Source organism: Perognathus longimembris, chromosome 7, assembly GCF_023159225.1.
Source record: "Perognathus longimembris pacificus isolate PPM17 chromosome 7, ASM2315922v1, whole genome shotgun sequence".
NCBI classification, from domain to species: Eukaryota; Metazoa; Chordata; class Mammalia; order Rodentia; family Heteromyidae; genus Perognathus; species Perognathus longimembris.
Window position 1 is genome coordinate 80,291,456 of NC_063167.1, and position 21,740 is coordinate 80,313,195.

A 21,740-nucleotide genomic window follows, 5' to 3' on the forward strand; every position below is an offset into this window, starting at 1 on the left:
TCAGGGTTGTTTTTATTTGCATTTCCTTTACTAGCAGGGATGTTGAGCATTTCCTCATGTGTTTCTTTGCCATTTTTATATCGTCTCTTGTGAAGTCTCTCTTTAGCTCTTTTGCCCATTTCCTAATAGGTTTATTGGGCTTGGAGGGGCTTGGTTTTTTGAGTTCTCTGTAGATAACAGATATCAGGCCTTTGTCTGTTGCTGTGCTGGTAAATATCCTTTCCTGTATCGTTGGCTGTCTTTCTATTTTGGTGGCTATGACCTTAGCTGTGCAGAAACTTTTTAATTTGTAGTAGTCCCATTTGTTGAATCTTTCCCCTATTTGTTGTGCCCCTGGGACTCTATTCAGGAAGTTCCTTCCTGTGCCTATAAGTTCTAGTGTCTTTCCTACTCTGCCCTTCAGTAGTTTCAAGGATTCAGGTCTGATATTGAGGTCCTTGATCCATTTTGAGTTGATCTTGGTGCATGGTGATAGGCTTGGGTCTACTTTGAGTTTTCTGCATATGGCTGCCCAGTTCTCCCAGCACCAGTAGTTGAAGAGGCTATGTTTATTCCATTGTATGTCTTTAGCTCCTTTGTCGCATATCAGTTGGCTGTAAGAGTGCGGTTTTGTTTCTGGGTCTTCAATTCTAATCCACTGGTCTTCCGATCTGTTTTTATACCAATACCATGTTGTTTTTGTTATGATGGCCTTGTAGTAGAGCTTGAAGTCTGGTATGGTGATACCTCCTGCACTATTTTTTTTGCCTAGAATTGCTTTGGCTATTCTAGGTTTTTTGCTGTTCCATATGAATTTATGGATTGGTTTCTCTATTTCAGTGAAGAATGTGGCTGGGATTTTGATAGGGATTGCATTGAATTTGTATAACAATTTGGGCAATATGGCCATTTTCACTATATTGATTCTGCCTACCCATGAGCATGGGAGGTCTTTCCATCTCCTTGTGTCTTTGATTTCCCTTATTAGATTTTTGTAGTTTTCATTGAATAGGTCCGTCACGTCCTTGGTTAAGTTGATCCCTAGGTACTTTATTCTTTTTTTGGCTACTGTAAATGGAATTGTTTCCATAATTTCCTCTTCTGTTTGTCTATTGCTGGTGTACAGAAAAGCTGCTGACTTTTGTGGATTGATTTTGTATCCTGCTACTTTGCCAAATTGGTTTATTAGGTGTAGGAGTTTGGGTACTGAGTTTTTTGGGTCCTTCAGATATAAGATCATGTCGTGACTGAGCTTTTACCTGGATGGCTACTGTGTTTTACTCATCTGTGGAAGCCTCCTTTTAAATTGTTCACCTTATAAACATGGATTACCTCCTCCTCTTTTGCAATCTAGAAAAGAATATATAAGGGGCAGGCCTGTCTCAAAATTCCAGCATAGATGAGTAATTACCAGCATGACATTCTCATTATTGACATTTGAAAGTTCGTTGTAATATCTGTTGCCCCTATTCTTATTTGGCAAGGACCTGGTGGTAAATGAACCTAAGTTGTTACCTAGGATCCATTGCAAACTTCTAAGTATTATTGAGAGCTTAAAAATCCTATTAAATATTGCAAAGGCTTTGAACAACCAACATTTAAACATATGAGTAAAGGAATAAGAGGGTCCTTTCTTAGTCAAACCAATCACTACATCTTGGAAAATTCCCCAGAGGGTCTTGCTAAAGGTGCTATTGTATTTGTCATGCAGCAGTAATGGAAGGTATTTACTCAGAGAACAATCTAGAAATGCAAAGAAAAAAAGTAAAAAGTATGCCTTTGTTTTATCTGTCTAATTTAGAATTCTTTCTCAGTGTAGTCACACTGGATATTTGTGGGGGAAAGAATCATCTTTGCATCTGTTTCAGACTTTGTTTGATCTACAAAAATTAAGCTTTTGCTTTAGATGATGCGTATTCAAACCTTGAGGTCTGAGCTCCTCGTAATACCATGTCTTCTGCCCTCCCAATTTCTCTTTAGGAAGATGCTAGGGACTGAGGGGAATGCTGCGGCTTAAGCAGTTTTCAAAGTGGTGGCACAGAGGCCTTGGGGACATGGCCTTGTACGTGTTAACCACGGAAATTTAGTTTTCCTGCTTACCTGCCTTCCTTCCTTCCTTCCTTCCTTCCTTCCTTCCTTCCTTCCTTCCTTCCTTCCTTCCTTCCTTCCTTCCTTCCTTCCTTCCTTCCTTCCTTCCTTCCCTTCCTCCCTCCCTCCCTTCCCTCCTTCCTTCCTTCCCCTCCTTCCTTCCTTCCTTCCTTCCCTCCCTCCTTCCTTCCCTCCCTTCCTTCCTTCCTCCTTTCCTTCCTCTCCTTCCTTCCTTCCTTCCTTCCTTCCTTCCTTCCTTCCTTCCTTCCTCCCTCTCTTCCATCTCCCTCCCTCCCTCCCTCCCTCCCTCCCTCCCTCCCTCCCTCCCTCCTCCCTCCCTCCCTCCCTCCCTCCCTTCCTTCGTTTTCTGTGCCTGCCTGTACTGGGGCTTGAACTCAGGGCTCACATTCTTACCTGGCTTCTATGCTCATGAATTGGAGATCAGAATCTCTCAGATTTAATTCCCAGGCTGGCATTGAACTGGGATCCTTAGATCTCAGCCTCTCAGATAGTGAGGGTTTAAGGGACAGGCCATGGGTGCCACATGAAATCAGACATTTCTGGTGCTCCAATACCATAACTAACTTGACTGCATTGAAACTTTCAGATCACATAAGTTCTTTTTTATCTTGTCTTCCATTCAGTGTCCTCAGCATGGGACAAGAGCACTAGACTTGGGCATTTCCTAGCTTCTTCCACATAGATCCACTGGAATTTGCCTCAAAAGAAGCCAAGGGAACAGCTTGGTGCTATCCATACTGAGAATTCCTAAACAGTCTGCAAAAACTAGGCTGGAAGGTCTTCCCCAAACTAACCATGCTGTACCAATTTTATTGGGATGAAAGTACACCATGCTCCATTGTCTTTGCTGTTCCTTCATATAAAGATATCCTTTATATTATTTTCAAGTCTCTACTAAGTTCAGGAATCTATGTTCAGTGCACATTGAGAAAATACTTGGTAAGAAATTGCTTATATTTTTAAACTTTTTTAGCCATTTTCTTGAATAAATGATAAATCTCAAAAGAAACAATTTTAAGGAAAATGTGGTTGATGAGAAATTCAGGTGTTAGCTTATAAGATTCACCAAATGGTTATGCTCAGAAACCAGGTGTGGGGCTCAAGCCTATCATACTAGTTACTCAGAAGCCAGTACAGACACTAAAGTCCATAAGACTCTCATCTCCAATTAGCCAGCAAGACTTCTGTGGCTCAAGTGATAAAGCACCAACCTTTAGCAGAAAAACTAAGGGACAGCATCTAGGCCTTGCATTCAAGATCCAGCACTGGCACCCCCCCCCACACACACACACATACACACTGTGCTTATTTTCTATTAAAACTAATCCATGATTAAATTAGTTGTTGAGGGTCAGCACTGAGTGTTTTATCCACTACTATTCTACTTCTTCTAACAATCTAGAGAGATATTAATCTTCCTATTTTTCATATGATTAACCAAAACATGTTGATGTTGTACAATCCCTTCAAAGCCACACAATGATTTGGTTGGAGGGCTCTGTGCTAGGACTTCTAACTACAAAGATGCATCACTGATTATTATATTCCAATGTTACCATGCTTTGCAAGAAACATTATATGTTTGTAATATATGGGGTGCACTTTTTATTTGAAATAGGCATAACACAGCACCCTTGCAGATGGTGACCTAGAATTTGTAAATATGTTCAGCCATGCTCAGGCAGTAATGAGTGTATGGAGGGAGCCATCAGGATTGTGAGAATGGTTTTAGGACATCTGGGGCCCATCAGCATCAAATCATTTAACAGAGTGCAAACAATTTAACACTGAGAGCCTCTCAATTATCTACTTGCAAACAAATAAGTGATCAAGTATAAATCTTTACCCTGTAAGCAAGCAACTGCATTTTCTTTTGCCTTCCTCAAATTGATATCATTAGTGGGTGAGTGTGCAAAGAAAGCACACTAAATGTAAACTTCATCTATGCAAAAAGTGAATTCATTATGGAAGTCACAAGTAGGAGTACAATATAAGTATAGTTGTTTATTTTTGCACTATTCACTATTGTCAAGCTATGGATACAGTCCAGATGCCCTTCAGTGGATGAATAGATCAAGATAATGTGATATCTATATCTATATAATCTTACATATTATTCTTTTCTACCCTCCCTTCCCTCCCTCCTTCCTCCTTCCTTCCTTCTTTCCCTTCTTCCTTCTTTCTTTCCTTTTTTCTTTCTCTCTTTCTGTGGTGCTGGGGATTGAACCCAAAGCTTTACTTATGAAAGATGAAGGTGGGGCTTCTATCATTGAGCTACGTTGAGAGATACAGAGACCTTCCTGCTATAGCAGTACTGGGGTTTGATCTCTGGGGCTCACACTTGTCTACTTGTCTTCTACCACTTGAGCCCTTCCCTGCCCTTTTTACTTTATTTTTTTTAAGCCTCATAATTTTTGCTTGGACCAGTCTGCCTGGGATCCTCCTAGTTATGCTTCCAAACACAATCCTCCTACCTATGCCTAAGCATAGCTAACATTATAGGAGTGTGATTCCATGCCTGGCTTTGCTAAGATGTTGTCTGGCTAGATTTGTATGCCCAGGCTGGCCTTAAATAACAATGCTCTTCATCACTTACTCTAATGTAGCTGGGATTATAGGTGCGAACTACCACACCCTTCCAGAGACCTAGAATTTGGATAAGGGTCTCTATTCACTCTCTGATAGGGTATAATTACTGGTATCTTATAGGAAAAGCTCCCTCTATAAAGAGGAAAGTGATGATAACACCATAATTTTTATTTAGAGGAAAACATAATTGTAAAGAAGAACCGTGGGTTGGCCTCCTTGGTTACTTTCCTTAGGAAACAGTCAATATAGCTATTTGCAACAGATCCTAATAAAATTATTGTGGACCTCGACTTTTCAGCTTATTTCTCATGCATAACAGAGCATACATGTCAAGTAATTGAGCCGATTGATTAAGCCTCATTGGAAATGAGTAATTTTGATACTCCTCAGTTATGTCAACAAACCAATACCCTGATTTGTTTGAGCCAGTTTGTAATGGGGTTTCATGTAACTTGCATGGTTAGGATTCTTACTTTATGTTCTGTGATATAACACTCAGGTTGGTTTGAGATTTTAATAATAGGCCTTCCGAGAATTTTCTGGATTGGTTGTCATAACCAAAATAACCTAACATTACTTTGTATTTTTAATTCAAACTACCAAGAAGAAAATATCCTCAAGCCAATGGCTTTTCACTAGTGGGACAAATTCCTGAAGAACAGCTGGAAGGTCTTTGGGGAATCAACATATATAGCTGTGTGAGAAAATCAAGAGTGGAAATTATTTCTCAAGAGTTTTGCAAAGTAATAGAGACATTTTGCCCTACTATATGTGGGAGTAGAGAACACGATATAAACATCTTATTACAATGCTTTTATGATTATTATTTAAAATGCACTACAAGAAACTTCCCAGTAGCTGATAATGGTTTGAGATAAAATGTTCTTTGTAAAGCAAATTTCCACTATTTTCCATCTACACCCATTTAAGGTATTCAGTTGTTTAAAACAGCTCATTTGATATTCTGTTAAATGCAGTATTACAGTTAGTATTGCTTTCTTTCCACAGCAAAGTGACTCTATGAATCTGGACATAAAATGTTAAATCCAAAGAAAATCAATGTGGGTTTTTCTTTGCATGAAAAAAATCATGGAATATAATATCAGTTAAAAGATTTAAATGAATCCAATAATTGCTTGTGAAAATCAGCATTTTTTTCATGTAAATGATTAATAATAGTTTTTCTCTAAAGTTTTCTTTCACATCACTTTTCCTTATTACTGTGTAAATGAAAGGATGATACATCCAGGACTTACCTGTAGAACAAACACTCATGATTTCTCTCACAGTATCCAGAAGTTTCCCGCATCTACTGAGTCCCAGCTGTTGGACAAGAACAGCTCTTGACATACATTATCTGGTTTACTCTCCAAGAAATCTGTCTTTGGTAGGGTAACAGGGGGTGAGGGGGCACAGAAATGGAGGGACAAAGGGTGAATACACTGGGAGTGGGGACAGGAGAGAAAAACTTGAGTGAAAACTCAGGTTCAAAAAGTCTTTAACATAGCTGTAAACTAACATCTACAAGTACTATTAAAAAAGTACTATTAAAGTACTATTAAAAAAAAAGATAATGTGCTCCTATGGCATAAATGAATGACAAAATCTCATATGTTCCCTGGAAGTTTTCATAGATATATCATTATTTATAATTTTATAATATTTCCTGTCACAACATCAAACTCACTGCTTCACAAGTGTCACTAATTTTGTCCTGATTTAAATATCAGGGCAATATATACCAATCACCATCATGCTTCATAGTTACTATTTGACACATTTCATATATCATCAATTCTGATTCATCAATTTCCTCTAACTCAACATAAAAATGGGTAACTTCTTCACTGAACTCTAAGAATAATGCTTGAACAGGAAAAGCAGTGGAAGGACTGACTCCTTTGACATCAATTAGACCACAAAATCCTTGAGGGATGGCTATTCACATGAAAATTCAAGCAATGAAGTATTCAAATTATGAAGATGTTAGGCTATTGATTTTCAAATGTTTTGACAGTAACTCACACTAACATCTATTACACACACACACACACACACACACACGCACATGGGACCAGGCTGCTTTAGAAAATAGTATCTAGAAAAATCTAGCACAGACCCATCCACCTGATTTTATGACACACTGACAAATCAACCACAATCCATGACTGGAAAAATACTATTCTAACTCATGAGCTTTTACATCATTAGTTTTGATTAAATCTAGTATTATAGCAACTGGGTGAAACTGTATAGAATCAGATTGGCTTTAGCCTATGTTGCAGTAAAACCTCAGATTCCACTGGCTTGAAGCTACAATTGTTCTCCCATGTACATCATGCACCTAAGTTATTCCCCTGGAAAGATCACAGCTGAGGCAAGTGCCATCTTGTAAACTGTTCCTTGCCAGGTAGGAAAGTAGAGTGGGTTCATCATTTTATTCATCAGAGAAAGTCAAATGCTTCAAATCAAAGATATAAATTCTAAGAGATGTCAATCTAGAATATTTATGGAATATTTATATCTACAGTTTTTGATGACTACCACAATATACCATCACAAAAAAGTGTTTGATACATGACCCCCATCCAAGCCAGATGTAAGGATTCATGGCCAAGATGCTGGGTACTCAGTTTTCTCCGCTGTCTGTCTCTGGTTCTCTCTTCTCCATCTTATTCTTATAGGTCACAATAGAAATAGACGCTGTGACATTGACTTGGAAAGTTAGTAGTCATTATGTATCAAATTCTCCTTTAATCTAGGATGGTAGGGGAGTATATTTTAAATTATTTTTCCTTTCTTCTTGGTTCACTATAGTCATATATATGCATAAACTGCCATTGGGGGTTAGACATAAATTTCTCAATTTCTGTATACCTTCTTGCTTTCTGTTTCCTCCCATGCATGTCTCACTTTCATAAGACACATAGCGGTCTTCAAATGTTTCCTAATCAATATTACCCAATTAGAAAAGATTTACTGGTTGTCCTTATTCTAATTTTGTCTTTGTTCTTAATTTAATACATCAATGATGTTAACTATGGTCATTAGAACCATGCCTTTGCTTTGAGTCTCCTCTCAAAGCTTACATTTAATAGGCCGTTGCTGTTTAAAAGATTTCACATTTTTTTGTTTTGGCTTTGTGCTTGTACTGGGGCTTGAAATCAGGGCCTTTGTCTTTCACTTAGCTTTATCTGCTCACTGCTGGTGCTCTACATTTGAGCAACACCTGTGTTTCCAGCTTTTTGCTGGATTTTTTGGAGCTAAGAGTGCTACAGATTTGTCTGCCTAAGCTGGCTCCAAACCATAATCCTTAGATCCCAGTTCACTGAGTAGCTAGGATTACAGATGTGAGCCACTAGCGCCCAGCCAAGCCTCCACATCTTTATCCCTTTCCCTAGGGTTTAGTAAGCCCTTACCATCTCTAACTTGATAAAGATGCTGAAGTGTGGAGTCTCCCTCTTGCCTGTCATTTCTGCAGACAAGCCAATGTTTTGCTTTGTGTATCTCATCTTTGTCAAATGTAACAGGAATTAAGCCTTTCACAAGGTCCTGTTTTCCAACCTCTGCTCCTTGAATACATAGCTTCTTACTGATTTAGTCTTGACTTGGTTGCCCTTCCAATTGCAGGCAATAGACTCACCAAAATCTCTTTGACTTCAAGATACAGATCATCATCTTTCCAGCCTCCAGTAGCACTTTCTGTCACATATAAGCTCAAGCTGCACATTTTAGTGCAGTTCAGGTTCCTGCTGTGGTGTAACTCCAATTTTAGTATCCATTTCCCAAATTATTCAGGAAAGGCTACCTTAGGCTACAGTGGCTGAAAAATCACTAAGAGATAGTTTTTGTTCATGCTGTGCATCGAATGCAAGTCAGCCAGGACTGTGTTACAGTACTCCTCTCTCACAGACCAGGTCAGCAGAGACCCAGCTCTTTCGTCCTCCAGCTGAGGCAGGCAGGGAAAGGAACATAGGACTTGTTTAGTAACCCTGAAAACTTGCCTCATGATAGTTCTTAACATTGAAAAATTTAGAAAAAACATCGTACCAATGTTTGTGGCCAAATATTTTATCTACCATCTATCTGTCCACCTGATCATCTATCCATCTATCTTTCTGAATATAATTTATCTGCTGTCTTCTCATTTAATTCTCAAGATAAACAACCAATCATTGATCATTTTTAGCATGTAGAAATTAAGACTTGGCAAAAGACACAAAACCAGTAAAGTGGCAGACCCAAACATTGGAGCTATGTTTTCTACCAACAATACTAGGATTCTTTTTGTATATATATAAATTAACACATTTATTGTAGAGATAAACTCAGATAGTAGAGCTTTTACTGGTCTTTTAATTCCTTCAGTCTTCTAATAGCAGACTCGACTGTGACAGCATAAGTGGTTCTGTAGGTCCAGGCCCTCCCCCACCCCCCGCCATTGTTTTCATGCAGGAACCACAGTGCCAGATGCCCACAGCTTGCCTCTTCGTCTTGGTCTTGCCACAGAAGGAGCAGGTGTACTTGGCAAGCTGACTGATTTCTATTTTTTTCACCATCTTCCAGAGTGAGGCACCATAGCAGGTGCAGTATTTACCGACGATGCAAACCTTCTTGGCACATTTGTCCACATTGCTGTAACTCAGGTCCAGGCCCAGAGAGCAATACTAGGATTCTTATTCACAGTAGATACCCATGAAAAAAAATATTTTAAAGCAAAATCAATTGTAAGGACATTACTTCTAGGTCTTTCTCTCAGAAGCGACATCAGTCTGCTGAATTTCTTCAGATATAGAGAGACTCTTCATCTCTTCATTACTTTTCAAATGTCTTCTCAAATGTTATTGCTTCCCATGCCACACCCGTATTATAATATTAATGAGATGAGACACAGTAATAGATAGGATCCTACAATAAGCCTATGGACAATAAGTTTATTTGACACTGATATAGCAATCCATGCTGGTGTTCTTGCTTTTCAGAAGGCTGTCCTGGAGATGTAATTTAGAACTTGACTGTTTCCATATGGTGCTTCTGATGTACCACAGGCCTCTGGTGTCCTTCTATTTGTTCTCTAGAGGAAGTAGCTTCCCTCTATTCTTATTCCTTAGGCAAATATCAATCACATGTCCACACCCAACTATAAGGGAACCTGGAAAATGCATTCCTTCGCCCAATATCATCTCCTTGCTGTAAGTATGGGAGCAGATAATGGATTTTTCTTGAGAGATGATTCTCCCTCACTCAGATTCTACCCTACCAAAACCTCTACTTCCTGTTAAGACATAATATGAACCATTAATATCACAATGCATATTTAATGCAATACTCCTGAAAGAGTTTGCCATAGGGAAATACTATATTCTAATTTTAGACTTATTTCAAACTTCTGTTAAATGAAACCCTGCCATCAAGAAATTTGGAACTGAGTGCCAGTGGTTCACACTTGTAATCCTAGCTACTCAGCAGGCTGAGGATCTTAGTTCAATTACCTACCAAAAAGCTGGAGATGGTGCTGTGTGTCAAAGTGTTAGGTCAATAGCCTTGAGAACAAAAGCTTAGAGCCAGAGCCCAGGCCATGAATTCAAACCCCAACACTGGTGACAGAAAGAAAGAGTGGTTGAACAAGTTTACACTCTCACCAACAGTGTAGTATGGTTCCCTTTTGGCCACATCTCCTCCAGCACCTGTTGTTATTAGTTTACTTGATAATGGACATTCTTATTGGGGTGAGGTGGAATCTCAATGTTGTTCTGTTTTGCATTCTATGGCTAGTGATGTTGAGCACTTTTTGGCCATTCTCATTTCCTCTTCAGAGAAGTCTCTTTTTAGGTCTTAGCCCATTTGTTGAAGGGGCCATTAGTTCTTGAGGATTTGTTTTGGAGGAATTTAATTTTTTAAGTTCTACATATATATTAGACATGAGGCCTCTGTCTATTGTATGGCTGGTGAAGCTCTTTTCCCAATCTGTGAGCTTTCTATTTATCTTGCAGGCTATTTCCTTTGCCATGCAGAAAGTGCAGTTTGATTTTAACTGCTTCAGAAATCAGTATGTAAGTTCCTCAAAAGGCTAAGCATAGAGCTCCCCATGACCCAGCAGACACACTTTTGGGTATCTATCCAAAAGACCACACTAAAGCCACCAGCACAACTATGTTCATCGCAGCACAATTTGTCATCTCTAAAATATGGAACCAACCCATATGTCCCTCAGTAGATGAGTGGATCAAGAAAATGTGGTACATATGCACAATTGAATTCTATGCCTCTATCAGAAAGAATGACATTTCCCCATTAATAAAGAAATGGAAGGACTTGCAAAAAAAAATCATACTAAGTAAAGTGAGCCAGACCCAAAAAAACATAGACTCTATGCTTTTCCTTGCTGGGAATAATTAGTACATGTCTAGGATAATCCTAGCAGAAGATCAAAATAGCTCAATCCCTATGGTCCATATGAACACATAAGATGATGCTAAGCAAAATGAACTCCAAGTTATGGAAACAAGTGCTTTATCATTATTGTTATTTTCAACATACCATGTAAACTTATGCTTTTTTCTTTTGTCTTTCTTTCCTGTGCCTTTACCCCTGATATCACTGTAACTGATTTGGTTCCCTGGATATTGTATATGCATGTATTGAAACTAGAGAAGGTAAGGGAATATCAAAATGGAGAGACAAAGGATGGAAAGACAAAAGACAAACCAATGCAACAGCAGTGCTTACAAAGCTATATTGTGTGAACCAACTGTACAACTCATGGGGGGGTGGTAGAGAAACGGGGAAGGAGGAAGGCAAGGGAAGAATGAGGGAAGAAGTAACAAGCTGGATAAGATGTAGTCACCACCATATACATGAAACTGTAACCCCTCTGTACATCACTTTGACAAGAAACAAAGAAAGAGAGAGAGAGAGAAACAAAGAGGGAGGGAGGGAGGGAGGAAGGAAGGAAGGAAGGAAGGAAGGAAGGAAGGAAGGAAGGAAGGAAGGAAGGAAGGAAGGAAGGAAGGAAGGAAGGGAAGGGAAGGGAAGGGAAAGGGAAGGGAAGAAGGGAGGGTGAGAGGGAGGAAGGAAGGGAGAAGGGGAGGGAGAGAAGAAAAAGAAAGAGAGGAAGGAAGGAAGGAAGGAAGGAAGGAAGGAAGGAAGGAAGGAAGGAAGGAAGGAGAAGGAAGGAAATGTGAGAAAACCTGATTTTTTAAAAAAACCTTTTTATTTAGTGTTTTCCAGAATATTCCCATATATTCTAAATATGTTCATACAAATCTCCAACTGAAGAATATCTCCAAAATGTTTAAGCAGAGACTCTAGTTTTGAGGAACAGCTTTTTTCACACTGAGATCTTAGAGTGCCTTGGGTATGAAGTCTGGGAAGGTTAGTTTTGAGTGAAGAAGAATCTAAAATGGTAGTGAGTAGGAATATATCAAATACTGGTTCCACACCCTTATGAGCACAACTCGGTGACAGCTGTCTACTCTCACGCAAAGCTAGGATCTTCTGGACTGTAGCATAGCCTTTGCATTCCGTCCCATGGCAAAGGATGTCCCTGAGTCCTGACTCTCTGAGCTGCAGAACACCTTCTGCTCTGACAGATGGGGGCCTGAAAAACTGTTACAGCTCTCAATGCAATGCAAACGAGAGTTCTCTTTGCAGTTTCAATAGTGTTCTTTATAGCACCAGAGAACTGGTCTTAGGCCCTCAAGAGCCCGTACCAGAGTACATGTCATTTCTCTGAAGTGTCCACCCCACTCTGTGCTCCCTGTCCGAAGCCAGATATTAAAAATAATCCCCCAAACAAACGAAAAGATCTTGCTTGCTGGCCAAATTTCAGATCAATAGAGCAGCTGGGAAGCAGCCAAGTTTCAGAAGCTTTGCATGGTGAGCGAGGCTGCAGATCATTAAAGATGAACAGAGCTATAAAACACCAATATAATTGGCACAACCAATCTCAGAGCTTTTGGCAAGCTCTGCATGGAGCCCATGGATGGAACATTCCTGGAAACAAGCTTATCCCACTCCCTATGACAGTGTGTGAGGTCCTCCTAAATCACTTAGAAGGAATACTAAGGGCCCAGGCAGGAGTGTGTGCTTGGCTTAAAACAGGTTCTGAGTGGCTGAGACCTTATGTTGGATAGACTGCCACAGAGTCATAGGTTTGTCCGAGACAATCCATAACAGCGGTTACAAGCACAGTCTAGATCTACAAAGAGTTAACAAACAGTAGTTCCATTATGCTGACACAGTTATTAGAAGCCATAGCTTACTAATTGCAGTCATTTCAAATATATGCTGGTATCAATTAGCTACATAAGAATTCCAGATGAGGAATCTCAGAAAAGTATATGAATGAGTATAGGAATGAATGCACATAATTGAGTTTGACAGGAAAAACAGGTTAACTGCCTATCATCTTATGACCAAGCCAGAGTTGTTCAATTGCTATCACTATCTATAAGCATACAGTGTGCTTTAAAAATAGCATTCAGAAAAAGAATGGAAGTTTCTCCAAAGCAGGCAACTTAAAAAAAAAGACTGAGCACAGTATTTTTTTTCAGCACAACTTATATAGAGTGAAATATAAAGACCCTAAGTGTACAAAGAGTTTGGGCAGAGTCATCCACACACAGAAGTGTAGTCCATCTCCCTCCTCCTAGGCAGTTTTTCTATGGCCTATACCTCAGTTTACCTCTGTCAATTGCTGTTCTGTTTTTTATATTTGAATATTAATATTGTCCTGTCTGAATTTCTTGTATTAGAGTCAGAAAGCATGTGTTTGTTTAGTATATAGGTTTGGGGATTATTTTTTAAATCTGGACAGGTGATATTTATTTTTTTAATATTTATTATCTTTATATAGTTGTAAAAAGGAGTTACCATTCAACAAAGCAGTGTATGAATAGAATGCATCTTAATCAATGTCACTCCTTTCAGCATTCTCACACATCCTTTGCCCTTCCCAAGCCTGCCCTCAGTGTATATAGGGTTTTTAGTTCAACCAAATACTAAGATGGGTTAATATTAGTCAGTGATATTAGCAGTATTATCTGGATTATAATACTGTATAGAATTTTGCTGTGTAATATGATACTATTGAGGTATTGTGAGTATTTTCCTACGTTGGATTATTGTAGACAAAATTGTTTAAACACAAATCTTTTTGTGTATGCATGTGTATCTGTAGGGCAATAGAAACCTGGGAGTAGAACTCTTGGAAGTAGGTATATATCTAGTTTTCAAAAAATCACCCAAATAGTTTTCCAAAGTGTCTGGGTATATGAGAATTTTTATTGAATCCTAGTTTTACCAATATTTTCAGTAATTGGGTAATTCTAGTAATTTCGTGAAGTGTTATCTCATTAGCATTTTAACTTAAATTTTCTCTCAACAACTAATGATATTGAATATCTTTGGCATTATTGACCATATATTATTGACCACTTCTATATCTTATTCTTACTGCAATTATTTTTTATTAATACATTTATAGTGAAAACTTGTCTGTATATGTTTAAAAATATGGACATATATTCATTTTAGTATTTATATCTATGCAAAAATAAATGTTCATTAATTCAATCTAAATCTCATGTTAGTTTGAAAATATGATATGACTTTCAAAATCTATTTGTGTAAATATTTCTCAGTACAGAAACTGAGGCACACTTATTAGTAAGTTTGGTGTTAGGTACACTCTCACATTCATGCTTCCTGAGGATGGATTCATTTTTATCAGTCATGGGGCTTGAACTCAAGGCCTGGGCACTGTCCCTGAGCTCTTTTTGATCAAGCTTAGTGCTTTTCCACTTTGAGCCACAGGTCCACATCTGCTTTTCTAGTGGTTAATTGGAGATAATAGTCTCATTTTCTTGCCTGGGCTGACTTTGAACAGTGATCCTCATCTCTCAGCCTCCTGAGTAGTTAGGATTACAGGTCTGAGACACCAGCATCCAGGTTCATTGGATATTTTTACTGATCCAGGTAAAATATGCTCCCTATAAGTCTAAATATATGATGCATAGGAGACTCTGGGAGGAGTAATGGAGGAGTCAGTGCCAGATATTCAACATAGAAAGAAGTGGGGAAGATCACAAAACAAAGCACTGCCCTGAAAGGCTTCCATCCCATCTAAGGCATGACCGACCAGGTGTGCAACTCACAAAGCCTCTCTAGGCTCGGCTAATTAACTGTGTAACAGGCATGGAATATCATTTGTGGCATATATTTTCTGATGAAAAATATCAGTTACAAAACATAAAGATACATAATCTTGAGCTTGCTTCACGGAAAGTTATCTTTTTAATTAATTTATTTAATGTCAAAATGAGTAACAGAAGGGTTACAGTTTTATATGTAAGGCAGTGAATACATATCTTATCGAACTTGTTAACTCCTCCCTCACTTTTCTCCCATATTCTCGCCTTCCCCATTCCCTTCCCCGACTCCGAGTTATACAGTTGGTTTATAAAATATCAACTTCTAAGTATTGCTGTTACATTGGTTCACCTTTTAGAAAGTTCTCTTGAGACACTAGATATATCAAGAAAGCTCCTGCTCATCCGCCTCCGTGTTTCTAAAAAGCAAAAAGAATATCCCAAAATGCCCTACACTAAAACCATGTCATACTTGTTAATGCAGACAATGATCATTTCCTTCCAGTAATGAGATTGTATTAGATCTTCAGGTACTGTAACTTCTGAAGGCTATGTAATTAAAAAGAAATGACTCTAAAACTAACAAATCCCACAGAAAGGATGTAGTAATTGGTGTGCAAATTTTCATGTGATGAAGCACATTCAAACAAACATAAATAATGTAAAATACACCTCATGTAATTATAGTTACTGAGTCAAATCTTTTTGTATGCATAGTTGCACCCTCTTGAATCAACATTTAAATGGCAAAAAGAAACGTTCATGAAAGTGACTCAAACTTGCTTTAAGGGCTGAGAAAAGCTGTTGATCTTAATTAATTTCCACAGTTATTGTTGCTACACATAAATCTGCATTTTAGCAGTCTCCTTAAAAGAAATCCCCTTCTTAAATAGAAGTGCAAATTCCATTTTTCTATAATTAAACAAAAGTACAATGAGAATGTAAAATGTTCATGCGTTACCTATCTATATCATTCACAATCGCTTGATTTAACTTAATTAATTACTTAATTCATTTGATTTAACTTCTTGACCACACATATCCTTTTTCAGACAATGAATATTTATTCTTCCCATTAATGCATCAGGATGTAGTTCTGAATTATATACTGGTTTTCTTCTGTGCATGAAATTTTTATTTAGGTTTTTACGTGCAATAATGCACATCAAAAGTGACTTAATTACATTGGGACCAAATCAAATTTTTAAAATATTTTCTGCTGTGCATTTTGTTCCTGAAAATGTATGTCTCTAAATGGCTCTATTTGCTTTTATGTTTGGTTCTACTTCAAAATGTATCTTCCATCAAAATCTCCTCCATGAGCCTGAACACAGACAAATCCATATTGTGTGTGTCCTGTTCTTAAGTGTTTATAAAGAACCAAGAGACACTCTAGAAAGGAAAATATACCAATCATCTCTTCTCCGAAAAAAGATAATACACTCTGGCAAGGAACTTGATGAAACTTACCCTTACACTTGAATCTTTCTTGGTATCTGATAGTCACAAAGATCCACTTGTGAACCTTGTTTTAGGTGAGCCATATTCCTTTTACTTGTCCTGAGGAAAAGATACATATTGATATAAGAAGAAACACATTTTACATTCACTGAAGTCATTGGCTGTTCTAAAGAACCCCTTTCTAATCTTGTTCTAAATCAGGTGAATCTTTGGTAATTCAAATTATTTCTCCTCAATTTACCTGGTAATTTGTACCTTGAGTTCTTATAAAGTGGGTGCTAACTCTAGCTCTTCCTCCATGTTGTTCAATAAGCTGCAATGTCTATTATTGCATTATAAAATGCTCTTATTTTCTATATTGTCCAAGTCATAATATCGACCCACTATGTGTCCAAGTCATAATATCGACCCACTATGTAACAAATGGTTCCTTGTGCATTAGCCAAGTACTCTACCATTTGAGTGATAATACTGTCTTTCCCCTCTTCTAAAATTAGGTTTGCCTTTAGCATTTTAGCCAAGGGCTATAATAGTATAATTGGTATAGTTTCAGAGAAAATTATGCCTATTTAAGTAATATTTTGTCTTGTAGACATGTTTCAAAATATTCAGAAAAGGGAACTTGAAAACATAGATTGCATTTTCAATTTTCAATATGTACTAGAATTAGAGAATTGGGATTAGAAGGTAGAAAGAGAGCTTCATAAATTTGTCTGAAAGTTTTTCCCCCCATAGGAGTGTTCATAGTGACTAAAGGAGGAGATAAAGGACGTGATTTATGGGGTGGGGGTAGGCTAGGGAATTATGGACAACATTAAAATCAAGAAATCTATTTATCAGGAGTTGGCTTAGGCTGGGTTGGCCTTGAAGACTTTTGTTAATCCAAATCATGAACAGACATGTGTAAAAAGATACTTCTTAACTATCTAGTGTATGGATAGACTGAAATCAGACTAAAAGCAATGCAGAGGGCTTGGGATATCAAAGCATGGCTAGTGTAAGCAAGGAAAATCCAGTCAAGGATTTTTAAAAGACAAATCCACTGATATGACATTGGAGCTCATTAGGGTAGCCTGCAGAAAACCACAGAAGCAAATACAAGGAATAAAACAATAGATGTCAGAAAGCTTGAAATGTTCCCGTTAGAAGCTGCGAATGAGGTGGGACATACAGGCAGTCTGGGTGGCTTGTCATTCTCTGTGCCAAAGCTATGAAAAACGAGCCTTTGAGTCTGAATTACATTACAACAAGGACACAAGTTGGTATGTTTCACCCTATTACCAGTCTATGTTCCCAGACATACCAACCTTTGTTTCCTTCAAGATCCCTGAAAAATTATTTTCTCTAGTTTTGCCATTTTATCTGTCTTAAACTTTCTATAAACTCCTTCTTTTGCAATCAGAACTTAGCATGTTCCCTTGCATTTGCTCCTCTGCCTTGCCTTAGTTTAGATTCGTTAGTCAGCTCTAGGCAAGTTCTTGATACAGAATTACTAGAGGACATCTTTGCTTTCCCCAGTTTCCAAGCCAAAAATGACCACTCGTACTCCTTAGTACCAAGTCTTAGACTAGTACCTTAAACTACTACCAAGTCTCCTAATATAAGGGGAAAAAAGTAAACAAACCCTAAGGATGGATAGCTTAATAAGGTTAAAACTAATCCTACTTAATTTAACTAATGCATAAATACATCAACTAAATAATAAATATGGCTTTGAAAACCAGGATAAGTACTTTCACCTCTGGAAACCAAGCGCAAGGACCAGGTGCTCGTAGCTCATGCCCATAATTCTTAGCTACTCCGGAGGCTGAGATCTGAGGACTGCAGTCCATAATCCAGCCCCAGCAGGAAATACCATGACACTTATCTCCAATTAACCACCAAAAGCAGGAGTGGAGCTATGGCTCAAGTGATGGAGCACTAGGCTTGAGCACAAAATCCCAGGGACAGCAGTCAGACCCTGAATTCAAGACCCAGGATCAGCACACACACACACACACACACACACACACACACACACACACACACACACACACACAGAAACCCCAAATAAATAATTAAGTAACTGAACGCAAAGAATTGTAGTAGCTGTTTTGCAGGTGAATTGCAGGTATGGGAATTAAAGCTGTATTGATAGAAGATTATGTCACTGTCTTATGAAGTTGGATATAAAACCAAGATATTTTAAGTACAACAAAATAATTACTTTTTCCACACCTTCTTGTGGAAGCCTTCCTCCTTTATCTCCTATGCTTGGAATTTAGGAAAATAAGGAATAAGTATATTGCCTTTTGACCACAAAGAATGCTCTCATGTGTCTTAATGCTTTGCCAGACCTCTGCTCTTCCCTTACAGAAGTAAGAAGTTTGTGCAAAATGAATAATAGAGATTTCTAAGCAAAATTAAATTACTAATTGAGGACTACTCTCCAGGAGAAGGGAGATAAAATCCTTCTTAGTCACTAAGTCAAAATTTGGGGACTTAGCTCAGGAATTGAGGAAATAGAACAAGATGGTTAAGAACAGGCTTTACTGTCCGAGGCATTTGGGTCCTAAGATGAAGGAAAAAAAATGGAAATGGATACAAGTCAGATTTGACTAGAGGAAAAGCTTTTATGGACCACAGTAATTTATTTAATTGTATTTTATTACCATTTTTTAGGAGAAGGCCTCAAAGTGCAATGTACATCCTTCAGTTCACCACTGGTTTTATTTTTCTGTAGTCTTTCTATGACTGTTGAGATTATTTGTATGATTTGTGAGCTCAGCCTTGAGGTTATTTGAGATTATTTGAGATAATTATTTTCCCATTTAATAATCTCAGTAGATTTATAGGGGATGACTATCACCACCTTACAGAGGAGAAAAATAAGAATCAAAGGAGCTAATCATTATTCTTTAAGCCCACAGGCCAGAAAGAAGTGGACAAGTGTCCAACATAAGTCGCTTGACTCAAAATTATTATTTTTGGTAATACAGTATTCTGCCTACCTTCCACCCCACCATACCTGACCACTTGATTATGTGGCTCAACAACAACAACAAAAATATTGCAAAGCTCATTTTTCCACACTGTATGTCCAGATTTTTTAAACACTTTCCCAGCAATTTCAAACCCTTCCAGCAGCAATTCTCAAATTTTATGCTACATAAATATCACTTGAAAGTTTGTAAAAAATGCAGATTCACCACCTGACTGCCCTTGGAGAAGCTGTGATAGAAAAGGTAACACACAGTACTATGAAGCAACCTGATAGATATTAGGAAACAATGTAAGAGTCTGCTGTGCATACCAAACCAGTCATCTTCCTCTGAAGAAACCTAAAACTCCCCGACTCTGAATGAAATTGATAGACTACATTGAATTCAGTGAACCCAGACTTCCTGCTTCAGCAGTACCTTATGAGATTTCAGAACTTCCTCTATTCAGCTGAATTCTTGTGTTAGTATGTATAATTGCAAATCAAATCAGTAAGGGTTACACTGAGATGCTTCAGAAGTGATACACATACCATCATTGGAGGAATTCAAAATAGTGCCTTTAATTGATGGTAATAAGCAAAGTATTTGTGAGCAGATATCAGTTTAGCACATATTGTTACATAAGTCTAGTTCCTAACAAATTTACCAAAATATGTTCAAATGAATCCTGGTCATCAAAAATCTCTCCAATGTCTAATGTACAATAGACTCTCTGCATTTTTGTCAAGAATATTGAACTTCTCAAATCATGAACTTATTATTCCACCAAAAAAAAAGCAAACATCCAGGGATTCTTTTTTATCATTTATTCTTTTTATAAGTTTGTTTTTTAAAAATAATTTATTCCACTTTATATTTATTTTGTGCCAGTTAATAGGTTTATGATAGAAAAGAAAGCTATATTTTAGTTTAAAAATGAAAGTATTTACCAGCCTGCCTTGTTCCTATCACATGTTTGAAAATAACTTTTATCAATCTACAAAAGACATAACTATGTTTAAACAAAGGCTTAGAAACTTGAACAAGCATGTGTGTGGTTAATCTACTTGTACCTAGGGGTTAATTGAAGAGAGAGGCTTGCCTTAAATCTTCTAAGTAACTGAGACAACTTACAATGATTCTATAGCATGTGAAAGATGAGTTTGTAAAAGGCCATACTTGTTTTAATGTTCAAGTTCTGATTTCTTTTTTATCTTTTTTTCTGCTTTCCGAGGCTCCTGTGATCCTATTCAAGGCTACTCATTCTCCATTCTCTTTTATTTCTGGTAGAATTGCTTCATCAGCAACTCTCTCCCTGCGTTTTAACTGTTGCTTCTTTCTGGACATTTTCCCACATGCTTCTTCATCTATCTGTCTTTTTCCCCATCGTAGCCAAGATTCTTGATTACAGGGTCTGTAGATACTACATCATTTTCTGGTTCCTCATTCACAACTCAACGCAGCCAGTTTGCTATGTTCATGATCTATTGACAAGATAGATAACTTGGGTCATAGGGGAGTTCTATATTTAGCCTTCTGAGGAATCTCCATACTGCTTGCCAGAGTGGCTGAACCAGTTTACATTCCCACCAACAATGAAGAAGGGTTCCCTTTTGGCCACATCCCCTCCAACAATTGTTATTGTTAGTTTTCTTGATATAGGACATTCTTACTGGGATGAGATGGAATCTCAATGTTGTTTTGATTTGCATTTCTTTTATGGCCAGTGATGTAGAGCACTTTTTCATATGTCTCTTGGCCATTCTCATTTCCTCATCAGAGAAGTCTCTTTGTAAGTCTTTAGCCCACTTGATGAGGGGGCTATTGGTTCTTTGCAGTTTTGTTTTGGAAGAAGGTAATTTTTTTAGTTCTGCATATTTTAGAGATGAGGCCTTTGTCCCTTGAAAGCCCAGTAAAGATCTTCTCCCAGTCTGTGGGCTTTCTGTTTATCTTGCAAGCTATGTCCTTTGCCGTGCAGAAGCTCTGCAGTTTGATGCAGTCCCATTTGTCCAACCTTTCTTTGATTTGTAGCCTTTCTGGGTCATTGTTAAGGAAGTTTTGTCCTGCGCCAAGGAGCTCAAGTGTTTCTCTTACTCCTTCCTTTAGTGTTTTCAGGGTGTCTGTTTTGATTTCGAGGTCTTTAATCCATTTGGAATTGATTTTGGTGCAGGGTGATATATAAGAATCTAGTTTTAGTTTGTTGCATGTGTTGAGCCAGTTTTTCCAGCACCATTTGTTAAAGAGGCTATCTTTCTTCCAAACTATTGTTTTAGCTCCTTTATCAAAGATTAAGTAGGCGTAGTTCTGTGGGTTCATTTCTGGGTCTTCAATTCTGTTCCATTGGTCTTCAGGCCTGTTCCGGTGCCAATACCAAGCTGTTTTTATTACTACAACTTTATAATACAGCTTGAAGTTGGGTATTGTAATTCCTCCAGCACTGTTCTTTCTGCTTAGGATTGTTTTTGCTATTCTAGGTCTTTTATTGTTCCAT

The 21,740-nt window shown here is 37.9% G+C and overlaps 1 pseudogene; it reads right to left on the reverse strand.

The window, feature by feature from the left end:
* Positions 1-21,740, reverse strand: part of LOC125355752 — a 33,624-nt pseudogene that overhangs the window by 10,809 nt on the left and 1,075 nt on the right.